This window comes from Mytilus trossulus, unplaced genomic scaffold (assembly GCF_036588685.1).
Source record: "Mytilus trossulus isolate FHL-02 unplaced genomic scaffold, PNRI_Mtr1.1.1.hap1 h1tg000215l__unscaffolded, whole genome shotgun sequence".
NCBI classification, from domain to species: domain Eukaryota; kingdom Metazoa; phylum Mollusca; class Bivalvia; order Mytilida; family Mytilidae; genus Mytilus; species Mytilus trossulus.
Window position 1 is genome coordinate 831,946 of NW_026963312.1, and position 25,156 is coordinate 857,101.

General features: G+C 32.9%; 1 protein-coding gene and 1 long non-coding RNA gene across 2 annotated transcripts in view; both read left to right on the forward strand.

Annotated features, from left to right (window-relative positions):
* The window catches only part of LOC134701108 (death-associated protein kinase 1-like), a 246,414-nt gene that overhangs the window by 172,745 nt on the left and 48,513 nt on the right, over positions 1 to 25,156 (forward strand). The gene's annotated exons all lie outside the window — the stretch shown is intronic.
* Positions 319 to 8,036, forward strand: LOC134701095 (uncharacterized). Its single transcript, XR_010104037.1, has 3 exons — positions 319 to 519; positions 1,852 to 2,030; positions 7,965 to 8,036. It is a non-coding gene; the product is annotated as an uncharacterized LOC134701095 (long non-coding RNA).

Here is a 25,156-nt window from a genome sequence, read left to right on the forward strand (position 1 = left end):
TATATTTTCAGTTTGAAAATCTGCTATTGTATGCAGCAGCTTTTGTATAAGGGGAGACAAAAAATAAAATGACACAATTCCGAAATTAATTGCATTTGGATGTCGAAACTAATTAAACATTGCAAGCCTTACAAATAGAGTTGTTAACTAAGAAATCAAATTGTGCTTTATGAATGTAAGATGGGAAGTCTATGTCAATGAGACAGCAAACAATCAACAAAAGAGATCAAAATGGTATTTAACAATATACCAAGTGTCTCTATAACTCTATATTAAAATAGATTAGTGTTTTTATTTCATTTATATTTTCAGTTTCAACATCTATAATGTCTATTATTGATATTTATTTGATCATTGTCCAGTCCCTGTGATCATTGTCCAGTCAATGTGATCCTTGTCCAGTCCTTGTGATCATTGTCCAGTCCTTTGGATCATTGTCCAGTCCTTGGGATCATTGTCCAGTCCTTGTGATCCTTGTCCAGTCGATGTGATCCTTGTCCAGTTGAGTTACTATTGTAGGTAAGTGAACTATATATGATTATTTACTACTGAAATTTATTTCAAAGGAGAGGCAAATGTAGAATTTTAACTCTAACAGGGGGAGATAATTAAGAGATACATTTCACATTCAAAATATCACAACACCTGTGTTTTTATGTAGTAAACAAGACACAAAAAACAAAGAATGCATCCTGTAAAAGTGAGAGTTTAGAGGTCTATATCAATGAGACAGCAACCAATCAATGAAAGAGGTCAAAATGGTATCAAACAATACACAAGCATCTGTATAACATTTTAGTAGTATTTCAACCTGAAATAGAAACATTTATATTCTCATTTTAGGCCAGGATTTTTTAATAAGTTGGTTTACGGATCCGCCGACCCGATTTTGCTGATTTCCAAAATAAAAATAAAATCGAATTTTCAGGTTTTTTTTTATTCTCGCCGACCCTAACAAATGCATTATTACTGAAAAATAATTAAAATATCCTTTTTTATGAAATGAAATGTATTAATCACTAACGGATGTGATGACACTTTCTGTTGTGAAAAATGAAACTTTCAGTTTCAGTTCTAAAAATAGAAAAATCAATTATTAATGACCTTGAAATGTCGTTTGCGCAAAGAATTTTGCGGAACGAAACCTGTGTTTAAAACCAATTACACAATAAGTTCGTTTTCCTTATTTGTCACCAGTCCGTAAGATGCATGTTCTCATATAAATAGACTCGTCCAAATGTGGACAGGTGGAAGTTCAAGACATCAAGTTAAAATACTGAATTTTAACAAATCATTTGATATTTGTTTGTTTGATAGATAAAAAAAAATATCGTCCATTTGAATAAAAAAACTGGAATGCATGACAACAGATTATTTAACCTGATATTCTCGTTTTTTCAGTGGACTAGTCTATTACGTTTTTGACACGTGTGTTGAAAACTTTTTTTTTCTTTATCAGTTTTCGTGCTTATCATTTTTCACCAAGTTATGATTAAAAGCTAAGTCAAATAACTGACGTGAATCTTTTTTTCTTGTCTGTGAAATGACGATTTAATTTCGTCTTTGTCAGTGTACCCCCCTTTTTTTACGGGAAATTATTAGACAATGTCATGCGATGTTTACAGCTGAGCAATAATATTTCATCAAACTAAAATTTAAGAACGATGAAAAAATAGTATGACAAACATATTATTAGAAAGGTGAAATATATTTTTATTTTGCATATCAGTTTTCTGTCTTGAAAGATTTTTTTTTTTCTTTTTTTTTCCGACCGACCGACCCGACTTTTTCATGGAGAAAATCCGTAAACCAACAAATTAAAAAACTGTGGCCTTACACATCTATTATCAGTATTTATTTGATCCTTGTCCAGTCAAGTAGATCCCTGTCCAGTCAAGTTAACCGCTGTCCAGTCAAGATGATTGTTGTCCATTTAAGTTGATTGCAGTCCAGTCAAGTTGATCCCTGTCCAGTCAAGTTGATCATTGACCAGTTGATTTGATCTCTGTCCAGTCAAGCTGTTGTTATAGGTAAGTGTATATATATGTATGTGAACTATATTTTCATATATAGGATCATTTACTTCTGTTTCAAAAGAGTGGCAAATATAGAATTTTAACTCTAACAAGGGTAGATATTAATTGACAGATATATTTTACATTAAAATATCAAACACCTGTGATTTTAGCTCACCTGGCCCAATGGGCCAAGTGACCTTTACTCATCACTTGGTGTCCGTCGTCGTCCGTTTACTTTTACAAAAATCTTCTGAAACTACTAGGCCAAATTTAAACAAACTTGGCCTGAATCTTCCTTAGGGTATTTAGTTTGAAAAATGTATCCGATGACCACACCCATCAACCAAGATGGCCGCCATGGCTAAAAATAGAACATAGGGGTCAAATACAGTTTTTGGCTGATATCTCTAAATCTAAAGCATTTAGAGCAAATCTGAAAAGGGGTATACATGTTCATGAGGTCAAGATATATCTGCCCTGAAATTTTCAGGCACATCAGACAACTCCTTGTTGGGTTGCAGCCCATGAAATGGTAATTATAGAGAAATTTTGAAGTTTTTGGTTATTATCTTGAATATTATAATATATTAGATAGAGATAAACTGTGACAGCAACATTATTCAGCTAAGTAAGATCTACAAATTAGTCAATAGGACCAAAATTGTTAATTGACCCCTTAAAGAGTTATTGCTCTTTAATCATGTTAATGTCAATTTTTGACAATTTTTCTTAATTTTCGTTATCTTTACAAATATCTTCTCCTCTGAAACTACTGGGCCAAATTTAATCAAACTTGGCCCAAATAATCCTGAGGGTATCGCGTTAAAAAAATGTATCCAATGACCCCACTTATCAACCAAGATGGCCACCATGGCTAAAAAATGGAACATGGGGATAAGATGCAGTTTTTGGCTTAAATATCTCTGAAACTAAAGCATTTAGAGTGCAAATCTGACATGGGCTTAAATTGTTCATAGGGTGATAATTTATCTGTCATGAAATTTACAGACGCAACAGACATCCTATTGTTGGGTTGTTGCCCATGAATTTGTAATTTTTGAATATTATAATGGGTAGAGATAAACTGTAAACAGCAAAAATGTTCAGTAAAGTATTTAAAGATCTTAAAATGAGTCAAACATGACCAAAATTGTCAATTGACCCCATAAAGAGTTATTGCCCTAACGTCATTTTTTATAAAATTTTGTACGTATATAGTAAACAAGCATCCTGAGTCCAGAGCTCCAAATTTGGGTTTTTACCCACCAATTTTGATGTAATTGAGTGAAATAGTTTTTCCATTGCATTAATAATTCCAGTTCACCCCTCATGCAAATATCATAACAAAATTCATCACCAAGCTCTGGAATGTATTTGGTTTCTTTCATCATCTAAAAATTGAATTGAGACATGTTATTATGTAATCATCTCAAACAAAGATGTTCATCTATTGTTAGTTGTTTTATTCCAAAGATGGTTTCCGTTCTTTAACTTTAGTTTTACTTCAATCAAATGTTATGTTACCGTGTGATGCAATTTCAGATTCATCACTCGACAACTTCCTGTTTACCGAACACTTGCATATTTTTACACTATTAATATTATCCACTTGCCGCGGGGGTATCATCAGTGAGCAGTAGCTCGCAGTTTCACTTGTTTTTATTCTTTCACATGCATAGATTTTGTCTTATATTTGCGTTTATCTGCATTTCATTTTTTTTCTCTTTCACTTGAATGTGTAGATTATGTCTTATATTTGCGCCTATCTGCATTTCGTTTTTTTTATTCTTTCACTTGTGTATATTTTGTTTTTCATTTGCACCGATTGTGTACAGGTTACATGGTAATTAGAATAGTGAAAGTTATTTTTATGTCCAATTTATGTGTTCTGGTCTGTGTGTCCGTTTGTCTGTTCGTCTGTCCGTCCGTCCATCCCTCTTCAGGTTTAAGTTTTTGGTCAAGGTAGTTTTTGATGAAGTTGAAGTCCTATCAACTTAAAACTTAGTACACATGTTGTTTCCTATGATTTGATCCTTCTAATTTTAATGTTAATTTTTCACAAATTTCAAAAATTAAGTATTCAGAAGGTCAGGCCGATAACAAACTATTCCTAGAAGTTTTAACATACTGGCAATGTATGCATGTAACTGGTGTCTTGATGATTCTCGTAAAAATATTGTCCGATCTTGCAATGAAGTTAAAAATTTATTTATACTGCTTATTTGACAAAATCTTAAAATAAAAATAAAATGAGGACAAAGGGTCATTGTCGTTTGTCATTTGTTTTATTCCAAATTGTCTTAAGAAGAAATGATAAACATTTCGCCTGATCTGACTGAAGCTTACAGCTAATTTCCTAATGTATGTAGATCAACACTTTGGTTAGCTTGCTTGTTTTATTTGTATATTTTGTATAATTATATTTTGATAATGTCCAATTGAATTTAAATATCATATATACAGGTCTACATACCTATATATGAAGATGTCAATCTTAAATACAAAGCTTGAATACACATTTATACAAACAAAGCAAGAAAGCCAACCAAAGTTATACCCTTCATGCAGTCGGAAATAAGCTGTAAAGGTAAAACACATTAATAAAATTATTACTCTGCGAATATGAATTGAAATCAAATTTTTCCCTGTTTAAAACTAAATTGTTTTAAATTTAACTTACTGTAATATGACAAAAACAATTGCTTCAAGAATAATATCCAATATAAAATCTCTCCCTTTCATTTAGCTACAACTATGACCGGAAAGATTGAAAACAAATTTCGAATTTCAATGCCGGCAACAACCTTGTCTTTGTCTTAATTTCCAAAATTAGCAATTTAGATTTATAATATTTTATCCTGTTGGAGAAATCTTACTTTGTAGTTTTCAACAGAAAAAATATTTCTAAATTATTTTTTTTAATTTAAAACTTTTTGTATTTTATATTTACTGTCTCATTCATTCAAATCACTTGAGGTAGTATCTTAAATATTCTGAAAAAATGAATTCACAAACTAGATAGAATAATTTCTTTAATTTCTTTTGTATGTCCGTCTGTAAACAGAATAATTATACTTTGATTATGTATAAATAATTACCGGATAATAAATAAAGTAGTTGAATATAGTTTTTATTCTTGTAAATTTAAATGTGGGTTTCAAACGTCCAATTTACAATTTTTTGCAAATAGTGCGCCAGCAAGGGAAGTTTGTACTATGACGTCAGATGCAATGTTCGGAAGAAAGACAACTCTTTTCTTCAAAAGGAACGAGAAAAAAACATGAAAATTACTCATAACGTTTTTGAAAGGTCGGTGACATACACTTTTTTTTTGCTTTATTTTGAAAAGTACACATGACCCTTTCCTTCTTGAAATTATTATGAAGAAATCACTGGTAGATATTTTTTAATTCTGGAAACGTTTTTCATTTTACATTGTATTTTTGGCGGGAATTAAATAAATCATTAATTTAAAGATCAAAACAATATGAGGCTATGACCAGGGTTTCCCCTGGGTCAATTATTTTTTTCGCCACCTCTTTCGCCAAAACAATTTATTTTTCGCCACTTTATTATTTTTTTCGCCAAATAACATAACTATATTTTCGTTTAAAATTTACATTTTTTTCTACCCATACTTTGACTCATTTTAAGATCTTAAAATACTTTACTGAACATTTTTGCTGTTTACAGTTTATCTCTACCCATTATAATATTCAAAAATTACAAATTCATGTGGGTTTCAAACTCATGGGATAATTAAAAGTTTTAAATCCGAGATTTTTCTTGCTCTTGGACATTTTTTGTCACACCAACAGCTTTCTTTTCAAAACTATCTTTAAAAGCGGAGGAGACGTCAAAAGTTTGCTTCAAACACGTGCGTTGCAAAGTGGTGAATAAATTCTGTATGTGACAATTAGCAGAAGCCATTTAACCGTATCATTTTGTCAAACAATTCAATCAACACCTTTATTAATATAGTCCTTTGTTGTCGATAGCTATAAAATGCAATCAGCTGATTATTGATTTTCTGTCCAAACCTTAATGAGGTCAAGGTGAATTCCGAATATTGTCTGATCGGGTAAAGTCCGAGAAACTCGAAAAAAGTAAATAAACAAGATGGAGGAAAATAAATCGTTCTATATATTTCTTTGGCCAAATTCTTTCGCAAATGACGAATTTTTATCGCCACAATTATTATTTTTTCGCAAATTGCGAAAATGGCGACCGCCAGCGGAAACCCTGGCTATGACTATGTGTTTATATAACAAGCAAATATTATGTTGATATTCGGGAAAACACAAAACTGAGGTTGCTATAGCAACAAAACTAAGTCGGTGACCCCCAATTTTTTTTCATCATATTTTGTTCCTCAAATCTTAAAATACCTTCACACAAATTTTTAAGGAAAAATCACTGGTAGAAATGAATAGGCTGTTTGGTCTTTAACATGTTGTCATGATTTATAATAGTAAAGTGTGAGTCAGACTCTGCTTCATTATCATCACATTTGATATCAGAAGCAACTTTGCCAATATGTAAATTTTTTTGATGATATCTGAGACTACTATAACATATGTGGTATTGGTTATAGCAGTTTTAGATGATATTCTTGTCACTGCGGCCCAAAACACATGTTATTTTGTTGTCTCAGTGGCTTGCGGTAGACTTACATTCAGATCAATATATATGTGAGACCCGTGTTTAATCAATTTTATTTAGCTATGGGACCAGGGTTCTTTCCTTTCCAGGCAATTGATTGAGTTAAGCTATTTCAATTGATATTTTATAGTTTGTGTTTATATGTTGTGATGTTTAAATACACAATTTTTTCAAGTGAGGCTGAAGGTTGGCGCCTATTAAATCAGTTAAACCCGCTGCATTTGTTTGCACCTGTCCTAAGTAAGGAACCTGATGTTCAGGATGTGTCGTTTGTTGATGTGATTCATAAGTGTTTCTCGTTTCCGTTTTTTTATATAGATTAGACTGTTGGTTTTCCTGTTTGAATAGTTTTGCACTAGTCACTTTTGGGGCACTTTATAGCTTGCTGTTAGGTGTGAGCCAAGGCTCCATGGTGAAGGCCGTACTTTGACCTATAATGGTTTACTTTTACAAATTGTGACTTGGATTGAGAGTCGTCTCATTGGCACTCATACCACATCTTCTTAAATCTAATGAATGTCTTATCTGACACTGACTGTCTTTGCCTAAATTTAGTACTATTTTCATCGAAGGAAGAAAGGACATCGTCGATGGTTTCGTCTAAAATGTGACATATATTCAGAGTTGTTGCCTTCTTCATTAAGGAATTAATAATGTGACTTGCTTAATTTCTTGCTTCTGCACAGCGGTCTGTTGTCAAATAAGTCAACAAAATATACAACTTTGTCACTTGGCAATGATTTTTCCCTGCCCCTCAGACTCATGTCTACTAAAGAAAATTTTATAAACTGGTTCCTTATGTTTATCAGGGATACAGCTTTGGGTGACTGATAATTTCTTCTAACAAAGACCTAGATCAGATATTTGATGTAAACATACTCTATTTTTAGAACGAAAGTAGCTAACAATAACTAATATCATGAATATTACAAAAATAGATTTACGCGACAAAATTTATCGATAAGGGTAAATAACACTCACAATAGCAACAAATAGGGTTGCGAATGCATAGTTTTGACATATAATAAGTTTTCCTTTGCATGACTTTGGTTTTTGAACCATGCAATTGTCAGTTAAATTGGGTTTTCAATTGTTTTCATTGCTTAATCGTGCAAATATGCAGCTTATCTAGAGCTCTGAATAGTGAAGGTTTAGAGGTCTATATCAATGAGACAGCAACCAATCAATAAAAGAGGTCAAAATAGAATCAAATAATACACAAGCATCTTTATAACATATTCTTATTTCAACCTGAAATAGAAACATTTATATTCTCATTTAAAGCATCTGTCATCAGTATTTATTTGATCCCTGTCCAGTCAAGTTGTTCCCTGTCCAGTCAAGGTGGTGTTATAGGTAAGTGTACAGTCAATTTGATCCCTGTCAAATCATGGCTGTTATTATAGGTAAGTGTAAATTATATGTGAACTATATAGGATCCTTTAATTACTACTGAAATTTGTTTCTGAAATTAGTTTCGACTGTAAAATATGCAAACTCTTAAAGGGGAGATAATTAACAAATAGTTTTAACATTCAAAATACCCAAGACTAATACTTTATAGTAAACAAGACACACACATCAGAAAACATGATGACATCATTGCAAAATTATTTTCCTTCAAAAAAAGATTGGTAGAACTTATGTGTAAACTTGGGGTAAAGTATAAAAAAAAATGTGAGTTATTTGTTGGAGCTTAATCAACTATCTTAAAAAGAAAGCAGAACACAGTCATACTGTGAAACATTTACTTCTAAATCTAGTGCTAAGGCTACATCCCACACTGACATCAAGCCTATATAAAATAGGTAAAACACAACATCATAACTTCCCCAATATTTTCAACAGTATATGTCAATGAGAACGCAACCCAACAAAGTAAAAACGGAGATGTGTAGAGGTCAATATATAGTCAACGAAAAAAAATTCAAATGACAAGGTCTAGATTTTCATGAAGCTGGCCATAAGGTTAGGATTTATTCATGTTAATGAATAATTAAAAAATATACCTTTATTGTTCATAATTGTTGATAAAGAAACATTCATATCACAACAGTTACTGAAAACAAAAAGTACCGATACAGTATTATTAAGTCACTTTGTGATACATATATTTTACATATATCAGACTAAAACAAGTAAATATGATTTATCAATATTTTTCAGAGATGCTTTAGATGATGACACTTTCTTACTGATAAATATAGCTGACCTCAGTTTTCATCAAATTAGTATGTATTGTATCATATATATGTTTTAGTTCACCTGGCATTCTCATCACTTAGCGTCAGTTGTCTATCGTTGTTGTTAAATTTCTACAAAAATCTATCCTGAAACTATTGGGACAAATTTAACAAAAATCATCATTAGCGTATTTTGTTTTCATAATGTGTCAGATGATCCTGCCTGCCAAACAGCATGGCTGACACGGCTAAAAATATAACATAGGTGTAAATTGCAAGTTTGTCTATTATCTTGAAAACTAGTATTAATAGAGAAAATCTGACAAGACAGTTCAGAACGTTGAGATCTACCTGCTGTTCATTTACATCAAAGCTGTCAGAAGACCTATTATAGGAGTTATTGCCCTTAAATGTCAAATTTTACTGATTTTTTTTTTAATTTCTGCTTATTATTTTCCAAAGTATAATAGATGAAGATAAACTTTTATATGGAAAAATTATCAGACACAAGATCTACAAATAAGACAAACATAGCTGAAATCGTCAGGCAACTCCATATTTTAGTCATTGCTCTTTAAGACCAATTTTACAATTTTTTGCAACTTTGATTAATAATCTACTCCTCTAAAACTACTGGCCACAATCATTATTATCGTATATATTTAAACAAATATGTCCGATGGCCCTGTCTGCAAACAAACATGGTTGACATGGCTTAAAAAATAGAACATGCGGTAAAATGCAAGTTTTGTCTATCTTGAAAAATGATATGAAGAGTGACAATCTGACAATAGCAGACATGTTCTTAATTGTAAGACCTTCCTGTTGTCTATTTATGTCAAAACTGTCTGACAACTTCTTTCAGGAGTAATTGCCCTTAAATGTAAAATTTTTACTAATTTTTTTTATTTTTGCTGATTATTTTGAAATTTATAATAGATAGAAAGAACATTTAATAACCCCCGTTTTACCCTTGAAACTTAAGAAAAAAAGTTTCATTTATGCTTTATACGCAGGGGCTTTCTGGAAAATCCCAACTTGAAACTCGGTAAAATGCTTCCATTGAAAATTATTTCTTTTTCGGAGACAAATTGAACTCCAGTCCTGGTTGATTACAAGATAATGAAAATTGTATTGCAGAATAAATAATTTGGCCAACGATGTTTGATTCTTTATTGTTTGTTGAATGTGTTTGATTGAGAACAACAGGAAGTGTTAAATCAGGGAAGTTGTTTAAATGCAAATCGTTGTTGGTGAATCTTGTATGGAATACAGAATCATTATAAATATTCTTAAATACACAATAGATAAATAAATTTTAATATTTATGTTGCTCAATAAGTGCAGAAATAAATATCAATCTCTGCTAATTTTTGTCTCGCCTTGACGGAGTAAAAAAGCTATACATAGGTATGCTGTTTCCGGCGGCATCGACGGCGTCAGCAATGTATTAGTTTGTGATTAGGTCTAGTTTATGGTGAATCACAAGTGGTAGGTCAATCATATTTGGTATCCACTTGTATAAGCATCTGAAAACAACTGAAATGGTATATACATTATGAAAAAGTGTTAAAGGTATGTTATTGAGCACTAAACACAGGCAAGGCTCAGTATCACTCATTTCAGTATTTACCATTTCAGAGTTGTGGTTGTTGATAATTTTCAATTAGCAGAAACAATTAGCCTGGCAATTATTACTCAACAGATTTATACATTTATTTTTCTATTTTAGGAAATATGGCAGATTGGAATGAGGTAAGATGTTTTCTTCTTTAAAGTCAAACAGTCGAGTGATTTTTGTCGAACCTGCAACATTTATTTTGCAAAAGCGAGACAATGTGATCCTAGATTCCCTCGACGGCGTCAACATTAAGGTTCATTCTGTTGTTAAATTTTCTTTTAGACATCAAGTTTTTTTATGAACAAAATACTGTAAGGGCTGTTCCAGAAAATACTATGTCCCCCCCCCCCCAGGGACGGCACTTTTTTTCAGCCCCCACCACCCACAGAAATAAAGATAAATTAGAACAACACTTCCTTTGCATTATGGTATTTCAAATACAACCACCCACATAATATTAAAAAAAATTGCCTTCCCTGGGGGGGACATAGTATTTTCTGGAACAGCCCTAACCATTATAACTCGTGCAATACAGCATTTTATTTTTAACTGCTCGCTCAACATGGGAAAGAAGTGACGAAGACCCCTAAACGCATGGATGATGTTCACTAAAACAAAAAGTTTTTGAAGGAAATGCGACGTTCTCAAAAGAGGTCTATTCATTTTAATTACCCAAGCTTACCTATTGTTTGTCATAAAACTTGGAAGTAGTGTTTAACACCTGTAAAAACACATAAGTGTCAAATATGTCCCCGCTGAAAAAAAGACTACTTGATCATTAAATAGTTACTATTTATTAATTTCTTTTTCTTGATTGAAAATATGTTTTTGGGCTAAAATATTAAAACAACACTGTTATTTCTTTAACAGAGTAAGCTCAAAGACATTCAAAATAAATCTGTCAAAAAAATTATATCATCAAACATACAAATATTACACTGCTCCTTTTCAAGTTGTTATAAATTGCATGTTTATATTGAAAATATTGAAACACAATTTTCACTCAGATTAGCTATTTTATGTGATGATCAAATGTTTAAAAAAAAAAGTGTTTTTCTTCTTCAAAACGTAGGAACAGTATACATCGAATCATAAAAATGCATAAGCAGGGTTTCCTCTGGGTCTATTTTCTTTTTCACCACCTCTTTTGTCAAAATAATATATTTTTTGCCTCTTTCAATCCCCCCCCAACTATTGTTTGTCACATTGTTGTATACTAAAGACTACAATGTCTCCCTTGTATTAAGCAATCAAAATCAGTCATTCTAAAGTATAGTTATTGTCTGGCATTAGCGTGAAAAATATTTCAGTTACTACACTTATATACACAGTTATATTCTGTTAAATGTAAACTCTATTTCTTACTTACAGAAACTCCTTAAAGCTGCTACAAAAGGAAGATTAGAAGAATTGAAGCTTTGCCTAGCAAACAGAGCTAACATTGATTATCAAGAGGTAAACTTGTAACATTGACTATCAAATAGGTAAACTTGTAACATTGAATATCAAGAAGGTAAACTTGTAACATAGTAGGTAAACTTATCATCATGATCATGACACAACAACGGTGTTCAACACAAAACATGATACATTATGACTTAACATTATGACTTAACACAGATGTTCAACACAGAACATGAGACACATCATAACACAACACTGGTGTAAAACACAGAATATGTAACACATCAGGACACTACAGTTATGTTCAACACAATATGTGAGTCACATCATGACACAACACTGATGTTCAACACAATACATGAGCCACGTCTTGACACACCACTGGTGTTAGACACATAATATGACATCATGACACAACATTGATGTTCAACACTGATGTTCAACAAAGGACATGGGATACACCATGACACAACACTGATATTCATCACAAAACATGAGACATATCATGAGATACATGACACACCACTGGTGTTCAACACAGAACAAGAGCCACATAATGACATTGGTGTTCATCACATGACACGATACACATCGTGACACAACACTGATGTTCAATATAGAACATGAAACACATCATGACACAACACTGATGCTCAACACAGAACATGAGACACATCATGACACAACATTGATGCTCAACACAGAACTAGAAAAAACATCATGACGAAACACTGATGTTCAACACACAACATGAGACATATCATGACACAACACTGATGTTCAACACAGAACATGAGACATTTCATGACACACAACTGATGTTCAACACAGAATATGAGACACATCATGACACAACACTGATGTTCAACACAGAACATGAGACATTTCATGACACACAACTGATATTCAACACACAACATGAGACATATCATGACACAACACTGATGTTCAACACACAACATGAGACATTTCATGACACACCACTGATGTTCAACACACAACATGAGACATATCATGTCACAACACTGATGTTCAACACACAACATGAGACATATCATGTCACAACACTGATGTTCAACACAGAACATGAGACATTTCATGACACACAACTGATGTTCAACACACAACATGAGACATATCATGTCACAACACTGATGTTCAACACAGAACATGAGACATTTCATGACACACAACTGATATTCAACACACAACATGAGACATATCATGTCACAACACTGATGTTCAACACACAACATGAGACATTTCATGACACACCACTGATGTTCAACACAGAACATGAGACATTTCATGACACACAACTGATGTTCAACACACAACATGAGACATATCATGTCACAACACTGATGTTCAACACAGAACATGAGACATTTCATGACACACAACTGATATTCAACACACAACATGAGACACATCATGACACAACACTGATGTTCAACACACAACATGAGACATTTCATGACACACCACTGATGTTCAACACAGAACATGAGACATTTCATGACACACAACTGATGTTCAACACACAACATGAGACATATCATGACACAACACTGATGTTCAACACAGAATATGAGACATATCATTACACAAAACTGATGTTCAACACAAAACATGAGACATATCATGACACAAAACATGAGACATTTCAAGATACAAAACTGATGTTTAGCCATTTAAAGGGGCACTAGTTGTCAAATTCATGGTCACCGATTTGACTCAAATTCTCATATTTGATTTATAACGATGTAAAACATTTATCCAAACTATCAAAAGTCTGAAATAAACAGTTTACAGAGCATGGGATAGCTAATATATAGGTCCGTTTCGTCCAGACGCCATCTAATTACCTATCGATTTGACCTCAGATGACCATATAAGCGATGTAAACATAAATAAAGATATGAATAGATTAAACCAACACATGCAATTGGATTGTTATAGGTCTGTTTGATTTTATTTTATAGATTAAAAATAGATGTTTCTCGTTGTTTTTAACCGTATAAGAATGATTTTATGTGCATTGCATTAGTAATCAAATGATTTACCGTTGTTTCACTTTCATTGTTGACATTCTTTTTCTTTAAATGACCAGTACACGTACAATGCATGCGTTGTCAATCTCTAGCGAGGGGTTAAATTGAAGTTCACATGGATACAGATTTAAAGAGGTCGACTCATTCACTTGCAAGTGAATTACTAATTATCAATGTTTCTTAGCGTAATTTGACAAAATTGAACCTTTTTGGCTGCAAAAAGAGAATTATTTCACTATTTCACTTTCATTATTGATTGAACAGAAAAAAAATCAAACTTTAGATTTTTATATACCTCGTAGCTAATGCCCCTTTAAAGCATAACACTGACACACTAATACTAACATATGGTCTGCACCTGACTACTTAGAGTAACACACAACACATGGTCTGGACCTGACTACTGAGAGTAAATAGACATACTAATATAACAACACACAACACATGGTCTGGACCTGACTACTGAGAGTAAATAGACAAATATAACAACACACAACACATGGTCTGGACCTGACTACATAGAGTAATTAGACAAACGAATATAACAACACACAACACATGGTCTGAACCTGACTACTCAGAGTAAATAGACAAACAAATACATCAACAAACAACATATTATCTGGACCTGACTACTCAGAGTAAATAGACAAACAAATACAACTAACAACACATGGTCTGGACCTGACTACTCAGAGTAAATAGACAAACAAATACAACAACTAACAACACATGGTTTGGACCTGACTACTCATAGTAAATAGACAAACAAATACATCAACAAACAACACATTGTCTGAACCTGACCTGACTACTCAGAGTAAATAGACAAACAAATATAACAACAAACAACACATGGTTTGGACCTGACTAATCAGAGTAAATAGACAAACAAATACAACTAACAACACATGGTCTGGACCTGACTACCCAGAGTAAATAAACAAACGAATACAACAACTAACAACACATGGTTTGGACCTGACTACTCATAGTAAATAGACAAACAAATACAACAACACACAACACATTGTCTGAACCTGACCTGACTACTCAGAGTAAATAGACAAACAAATATAACAACAAACAACACATGGTCTGGACCTGACTATTCAGAGTAAATAGACAAACAAATATAACAAAAACAACACATGGTCTGGACCTGACTACTCAGAGTAAATAGACAAACAAATATAACAACACACGGTCTGGACCTGACCGGACTACTCAGAGTAAATAGACAAACAAATATAACAACACACAACACACGGTCTGGACCTGATCTTACTACTCAGAGTAAATAGTCAAACAAATATAACAACACACAACACATGGTCTGGACCTGACTTCTCAGAGTAAATAGACAAACAAATATAACAACACACAACACATGGTCTGAACCTGACCTGACTACTCAGAGTAAATACTAGACAAACAAATACAACAACTAACAACACATGGCCTGGACCTGACTACTCAGAGTAAATAGACATACAAATACAGCAACTAACAACACATGGTCTGGACCTGTCTTCTCCCAAGTAAATAGACATACACATATAACAACACAAAACACATGGTCTGGACCTGACTACTCAGAGTAAATAGACATACAAATACAACAACACACAACACATGGTCTGGACCTGACTACTCAGAGTAAATAGACATACAAATATAACAATAGACAACACATGGTCTGGACCTGACTACTCAGAGTAAATAGACAAACAAATATAACAACAAACAACAAATGATCTGGACCTGACTTCTCAGAGTAAATAGACAAACAAAAATAACAACAAAAAACACATGATCTGGACCTGACTTCTCAGAGTAAATGGACAAACAAATATAACAACAAACAACACATGGTCTGGACCTGACTTCTCAGAGTAAATAGACACATAAATATTACAACACTCAACACATGGTCTGGACCTGACTACTCAGAGTAAATAGACATACAAATACAACAACTAACAACACATGGTCTTGACCTAGCTACTCAGAGTAAATAGACAAACAAATACAACAACACAACACATGATCTGGACCTGACTACTCAGAGTAAATAGACAAACAAATATAACAACAAACAACACATGGTCTGGACCTGACTTCTCAGAGTAAATAGACAAACAACTAACAACACATGGTCTGGACTTGACTACTCAGAGTAAAAAGACAAACAAATATAACAACAAACAACACATTGTCTGGACCTGACTACTCAGAGTAAATAGACAAACAAATATAACAACAAACAACACATGATCTGGACCTGACTACTCCGAGTAAATAGACAAACAAATATAACAACAAACAACACATGGTCTGGACCTGACTACTCAGAGTAAATAGACAAACAAATATAACAACAAACAACACATGGTCTGGACCTGACTACTCAGAGTAAATAGACAAACAAATATAACAACAAACAACACATGATCTGGACCTGACTACTCAGAGTAAATAGACAAACAAATATAACAACAAACAACACATGTTCTGGACCTGACTTCTCAGAGTAAATAGACAAACAACTAACAACACATGGTCTGGACTTGACTACTCAGAGTAAAAAGACAAACAAATATAACAACAAACAACACATTGTCTGGACCTGACTACTCAGAGTAAATAGACAAACAAATACAACAACTAACAACACATGGTATGGACCTGACTTCTCAGAGTAAATAGACAAACAACTAACAACACATGGTCTTGACCTGACTACTCAGAGTAAATAGACAAACAAATACAACAACACACAACACATGGTCTGGACCTGACTACTTAGAGTAAATAGACATACAAATACAACAACTAACAACACATGGTCTGGACCTGACTACTCAGAGTAAATAGACAAACAAATACAACAACTAATAACACTATCTCGACCTGACTACTCATAGTAAATAGACAAACAAATACCACAACACATAGTCGGGACCTGACTTTTCAGAGTAAATAGACAAACAACTAACAACACATGGTCTGGACCTGACTTCTCAGAGTAAATAGACAAACAAATATAACAACACACAACACATGGTCTGGACCTGACTACTGAGAGTAAATAGACATACTAATATAACAACACACAACACATGGTCTGGACCTGACTACTGAGAGTAAATAGACAAATATAACAACACACAACACATGGTCTGGACCTGACTACATAGAGTAATTAGACAAACGAATATAACAACACACAACACATGGTCTGAACCTGACTACTCAGAGTAAATAGACAAACAAATACATCAACAAACAACATATGGTCTGGACCTGACTTCTCAGAGTAAATAGACACACAAATATTACAACACTCAACACATGGTCTGGACCTGACTACTCAGAGTAAATAGACATACAAATACAACAACTAACAACACATGGTCTTGACCTAGCTACTCAGAGTAAATAGACAAACAAATACATCAACAAACAACACATTGTCTGAACCTGACCTGACTAATCAGAGTAAATAGACAAACAAATATAACAACAAACAACACATGGTCTGGACCTGACTAATCAGAGTAAATAGACAAACAAATACAACTAACAACACATGGTCTGGACCTGACTACTCAGAGTAAATAGACAAACAAATACAACAACTAACAACACATGATCTGGACCTGACTACTCAGAGTAAATAGACAAACAAATATAACAACAAACAACACATGGTCTGGACCTGACTACTCAGAGTAAATAGACAAACAAATATAACAACAAACAACACATGGTCTGGACCTGACTACTCAGAGTAAATAGACAAACAAATACAACAACTAACAACACATGGTTTGGACCTGACTACTCATAGTAAATAGACAAACAAATACATCAGCAAACAACACATTGTCTGAACCTGACCTGACTACTCAGAGTAAATAGACCAACAAATATAACAACAAACAACACATGGTCTGGACCTGACTAATCAGAGTAAATAGACAAACAAATACAACTAACAACACATGGTCTGGACCTGACTACTCAGAGTAAATAGACAAACAAATACAACAACTAACAACACATGGTTTGGACCTGACTAATCAGAGTAAATAGACAAACAAATACAACTAACAACACATGGTCTGGACCTGACTACCAAGAGTAAATAAACAAACGAATACAACAACTAACAACACATGGTTTGGACCTGACTACTCATAGTAAATAGACAAACAAATACAACAACACACAACACATTGTCTGAACCTGACCTGACTACTCAGAGTAAATAGACAAACAAATATAACAACACTCAACACATGGTCTGGACCTGACTACTCAGAGTAAATAGACAAACAAATATAACAACACACAACACACGGTCTGGACCTGACCGGACTACTCAGAGTAAATAGACAAACAAATTTAACAACACACAACACACGGTCTGGACCTGATCTTACTACTCAGAGTAAATAGTCAAACAAATATCACAACACACAACACAAGGTCTGGACTTGACTACTCAGAGTAAATAGACAAACAAATATAACAATACACAACACATGGTCTGAACCTGACCTGACTACTCAGAGTAAATACTAGACAAACAAATACAACAACTAACAACACATGGCCTGGACCTGACTACTCAGAGTAAATAGACATACAAATACAACAACTAACAACACATGGTCTGGACCTGTCTTCTCCCAAGTAAATAGACATACACATATCACAACACAAAACACATGGTCTGGACCTGACTACTCAGAGTAAATAGACATACAAATATAACAATAGACAACACATGGTCTGGACCTGACTACTCAGAGTAAATAGACAAACAAATATAACAACAAACAACAAATGGTCTGGACCTGACTTCTCAGAGTAAATAGACAAACAAAAATAACAACAAACAACACATGATCTGGACCTGACTTCTCAGAGTAAATGGACAAACAAATATAACAACACTCAACACATGGTCTGGACCTGACTACTCAGAGTAAATAGACATACAAATACAACAACTAACAACACATGGTCTTGACCTAGCTACTCAGAGTAAATAGACAAACAAATACAACAACACAACACATGATCTGGACCTGACTACTCAGAGTAAATAGACAAACAAATATAACAACAAACAACACATGATCTGGACCTGACTACTCAGAGTAAATAGACAAACAAATATAACAACAAACAACACATGGTCTGGACCTGACTTCTCAGAGTAAATAGACAAACAACTAACAACACATGGTCTGGACTTGACTACTCAGAGTAAAAAGACAAACAAATATAACAACAAACAACACATTGTCTGGACCTGACTACTCAGAGTAAATAGACAAACAAATACAACAACTAACAACACATGGTCTGGACCTGACTTCTCAGAGTAAATAGACAAACAACTAACAACACATGGTCTTGACCTGACTACTCAGAGTAAATAGACAAACAAATATAACAACAAACAACACATGGATCTGGACCTGACTTCTCAGAGTAAATAGACAAACAACTAACAACACATGGTCTGGACCTGACTTCTCAGAGTAAATAGACAAACAACTAACAACACATGGTCTGGACCTGACTACTCAGAGTAAATAGACAAACAAATATAACAACAAACAACACATGATCTGGACCTGACTTCTCAGAGTAAATAGACAAACAAATACAACAACACAACACATGATCTGGACCTGACTTCTCAGAGTAAATAGACAAACAACTAACAACACATGGTCTGGACCTGACTACTCAGAGTAAATAGACAAACAAATATAACAACAAACAACACATGATCTGGACCTGACTACTCAGAGTAAATAGACAAACAAATATAACAACAAACAACACATGATCTGGACCTGACTTCTCAGAGTAAATAGACAAGCAACTAACAACACATGGTCTGGACTTGACTACTCAGAGTAAAAAGACAAACAAATATAACAACAAACAACACATTGTCTGGACCTGACTACTCAGAGTAAATAGACAAACAAATACAACAACTAACAACACATGGTCTGGACATGACTTCTCAGAGTAAATAGACAAACAACTAACAACACATGGTCTTGACCTGACTACTCAGAGTAAATAGACAAACAAATATATTAACAAACAACACATGATCTGGACCTGACTTCTCAGAGTAAATAGACAAACAACTAACAACACATGGTCTGGACCTGACTTCTCAGAGTAAATAGACAAACAACTAACAACACATGGTCTGGACCTGACTACTCAGAGTAAATAGACAAACAAATATAACAACAAACAACACATGTTCTGGACCTGACTTCTCAGAGTAAATAGACAAACAAATACAACAACACAACACATGATCTGGACCTGACCTGACTACTCAGAGTAAATAGACAAACAAATATAACAACAAACAACACATTGTCTGGACCTGACTACTCAGAGTAAATAGACAAACAAATATAACAACAAACAACACATGGTCTGGACCTGACTACTCAGAGTAAATAGACAAACAAATATAACAACAAACAACACATGGTCTGGACCTGACTACTCAGAGTAAATAGACAAACAAATATAACAACAAACAACACATGATCTGGACCTGACTACTCAGAGTAAATAGACAAACAAATATAACAACAAACAACACATGGTCTGGACCTGACTTCTCAGAGTAAATAGACAAACAACTAACAACACATGGTCTTGACCTGACTACTCAGAGTAAATAGACAAACAAATACAACAACACACAACACATGGTCTGGACCTGACTACTTAGAGTAAATAGACATACAAATACAACAACTAACAACACATAGTCTGGACCTGACTACTCAGAGTAAATAGACAAACAAATACAACAACTAATAACACTATCTCGACCTGACAACATAGTCGGGACCTGACTTCTCAGAGTAAATAGACAAACAACTAACAACACATGGTCTGGACCTGACTGCTCAGAGTAAATAGACAAACAAATATAACAACAGACAACACATGGTCTGGACCTGACTTCTCAGAGTAAATAGACAAACAAATATAACAACAGACAACACATGATCTGCACCTGACTACTCAGAGTAAATAGACAAACAAATACAACAACACACAACACATGATCTGGACCTGACTACTCAGAGTAAATAGACAAACAAATACAACAACTAACATTTCATGGTCTGGACCTGACTACTCAGAGTAAATAGACAAACAAATACAACAACTAACAACTCATGGTCTGGACCTGACTACTCATAGTATATAGACAAACAAATATAACAACACACAACACATGACCAAGACCTGACCTGCTCAGTAAATAGACAAACAAATATAACAACAAACAACACATGGTCCAGGTTGTCTGATTTGGTACACACACAAAATGTGGAGGGGTTAAACCATGTGTGTTTTTTTATGATTCCCCCTTGGCCTATCTAGACCATTGGTATTAATTATAAAACACACAATAATAAAACCTGCACTGTTCAATTACCATTGGTCTGTATGTTAACTGATACTTAGTCATTATACTGAATCAACATTAAATCAAAATTCTGAATTAAATTAGACAGTTTTAATGGAAAAAATGCATGCATGGTTTGATTTTAAAATATTTCTCTTTTTGTTTGAGTTATGGATGGTGAAGTTCTTATTTTGCTTCTTGACATGAAACAATATTTTACACTAAGGTTTCACTTGATGTTGTGTTAACAACTTTGGTCAGGTAGTGATATGTATAAAGATCTAATGTAGAAACATTAACAACTTTGGTCAGATAGTGATATGTATAAAGATCTAATGTAGAAATATCTTGTAAAAAGGACAAATAGTCATTAGATTTATACAAAATGTAATTTCATTTTACTCATATAATTGTTCTCAATCAGTAAATACTACTCTTTTTCACTTTTCTTTGATTTTTTTTTAAATTAATGATTATACTGAATCAACACAAAATCATGTTGTTAATTAGACAGGTTTAATGGACAACTAATATTTGTAATAATCATATAAAGTGGGGTCTCATTTTACTCATAGTATTGTTCTTAATCAGAAAATACAACTTTTTTCATTTTTCTTTGAAAAATTTACTTTTATAAAATTAATGATTTTACTGAATATACACTAAATCCAGTTGTTAATCAGACAGTTTTAATTGATGTGACTGTTTAGTTTTCTTTATATTTATTACACAACATTGTCCAGTTTATCAGACAAGTTTTGATGTCAGTTGTATTATTCCAGGAGTTAGGATGGACAGCATTAATGTGGGCTGCCAGGGAAGGACATGTGGAAGTGTGTCGACTTCTCCTGGAGAACAGATGTAAAACAGATATCACAGATGTATGTTATCTACTAAATCTGATCACATTACTTTTAATCAACACAAAATCATGTTGTTAATTAGACAGGTTTAATCAACAAATATTTGTAATAATTAAATAAAGTGGGGTCTCATTTTACTCATAGTATTGTTCTAAATCAGAAAATATAACTTTTTTTCATTTTTCTTTAAAAAAATTATTTTCTTAAAATTTATGATTAAACTGAATCTACACTGAATCCTGTTGTTAATCAGACAGTTTTAATTAATGTGTCTGGTCATTTCTGTTTATATTTATTACACAACATTGTCCAGTTTATCAGACAAGTTTTGATGTCAGTTGTATTATTCCAGGAGTTAGGATGGACAGCATTAATGTGGGCTGCCAGGGAAGGACATGTGGAAGTGTGTCGACTTCTCCTGGAGAACAGATGTGAAACAGATATCACAGATGTATGTTATCTACTAAATCTGATCACATTACTTTTAACCAACATAAAGTTGTTAATAAGACAGGTTTAATGGACAACTATTGTTTGTAATAATTACATAAAGTGGGGTCTCATTTTTCTTGTCTCCTCATACTAAATCAGGAAATGTAACTATTTTTCATATTTCTTTGAAAAAGTTTTTTTTTTTAAATTGATCATTATTCTGAACCATAATTATCAGACAGATTTTATTATTATATCAACAAATACTCGCCAGAATTATATAAAGTGAGATCTCATTTATCTCTGTGCATTTCACTGAATCAATTGATATAAATATTTTATACATTTCTTGAAAAAAAAATGTTTTTGTTAACATGACATTTCTGATGGAAGTGCTAACATTCCACAAAAAAACATGTTGTTTATGTACAAAACAAATACAAGTGTGACTGGTCATTTTATTCAGTTTTGACCACTGATTCATGTGATATACATTTTGTTTTTATTTATTACACAACATTATCCAGTTTATCAGACAAGTTTTATGTCAGTTGTAGGATATGTTGTATATTATTGATATTGAGAAAATATTGTCCATAATATTTACTTGTTATTTGGTATTATTATAGAGATATGGAAGAACAGCTTTACATCTGGCTGCTGAGGAGGGACAGCTACAGACCACAAGATATCTTGTAGAACAAGGAGGCATCAGTCCCTTGGTCAAAACACATCAGGTAATATTTTACAGTATATGCTCAGTATTCAACTAGTAAATAATGCATCACTAAAATGATGTTTAAGATATTTTTGGTCAAATGGACTTTTTTCTCAAGGTTAAAGTTAGATCCTTTAAATTGAACCAAAATTATGAAAGTGTTTTACAGACTTGCATGGCTTAGTTTTTACTATAAAACACATGAACAAATATGATCATATAAAAGAAATCCAGTATTTGTTTTCAAAATCTTCAAAAATAAAATGATTTTCTTATAGACAACTAACACATTATGGGTGATTAGATATACTAAAAGGGGATAATTTTAGTATTCCATAATTTGTTAGCCAAATTATATGAATATCTCAGTGTTAGGGAAAAGAAGCAATGGTAATAACTTATAAGTAAATGGATAAAATAGTTTTTGATATCAAAAATAATAATTTGTATTGATTCAAAATTAGACCTGGCAATATCCTGAATATTGCATTTGTTGTCATTAAACCCAATGTAAACAAACAAACTGTCAAAAGACAAATACACCAATCCGTTGTTGTGACAATGATAACAACGTTATTAGATAGTATCAAAATAGTCTTAAGCAATACATTAAAATAAGTTCATTGTATATTAATAATTAAAAAATCATTCTATTGTAAAAGTTACTTTCTCTGAGTTATCTCCCTTTATATGGCAAAGTTTTAAATAAATTATTAAAACAACACTAATCTGTTTTTTTTTGTAAAATATAGCCGTATTATGATAAAACACACAATTTTCTATATCAACATGAAAAGTCTTACACATAAATTACATACAACTTTCGAAATTTGCACATTTCACTAAAGATTTAGACTGTTTGTTGTCTGTTTTTTTTTCAAAATCCAAGGTAGAGGAAGACCCCCCATTCTCCTTTAGACTGAAAATTTCTTCATATTTTTGTATATAAGCTATCTAGTTGGAATAGTTGCAGAAAAAACTTTCATCTTTGCCATAATTTATGTATTTCCTTAGTTATAGTATAATACGGTGTCAGTGATAACACTAAAAACTATGAAATCTGTAAAATAACAATATATAGTAATAGGAGGATATGGGGTATACAGAATAGAAAATCATGTATGATAGAAAAAAACTTCGAGAATAGAGAGAATTGGGCAAAAAGATGACGAATAGAAAATAATGGAGTGCAAAAATATAAAGAATAAAGAAAAATGGGGTGCTAAAATATAAAAATAAAAAGTTAAAAAGACCCCCAAATCCTACAACCCCCATCTAGACATAAGGATGCATTAACAGATTTTTTTTTAAAAACGCGTAAAAAAAATACAAAGACTAAATGCTTACAGATTGAGATTATTTCATATGCTTTACAAAAAAGTTAAAAGCCTTCTTAAAGGCTACAGAAAAAGTTATATTTTATAATTAAAATAATATGGTTAGCACCTGTAAAAACAAAATAAGACACCACTAAGCTGCTACTGGTCTTGTTTATTGTATATGTGTAACAAAAGTCTTCTTTGTAATAATCAGATAAAGGCAATATAAAGATTTGTATTTCAGGGTAAGACTCCATACGATCTGGCAGCAGCAGGAGTATTCAGCCCGCATAAAGAAGTGATGGAATACTTACAGGTACACATACTTTTAAATTACAAATGCTTACACTTAGAATAAATCAGGTACAAAACCAGGATACTACAGGGGACATTCTTTAT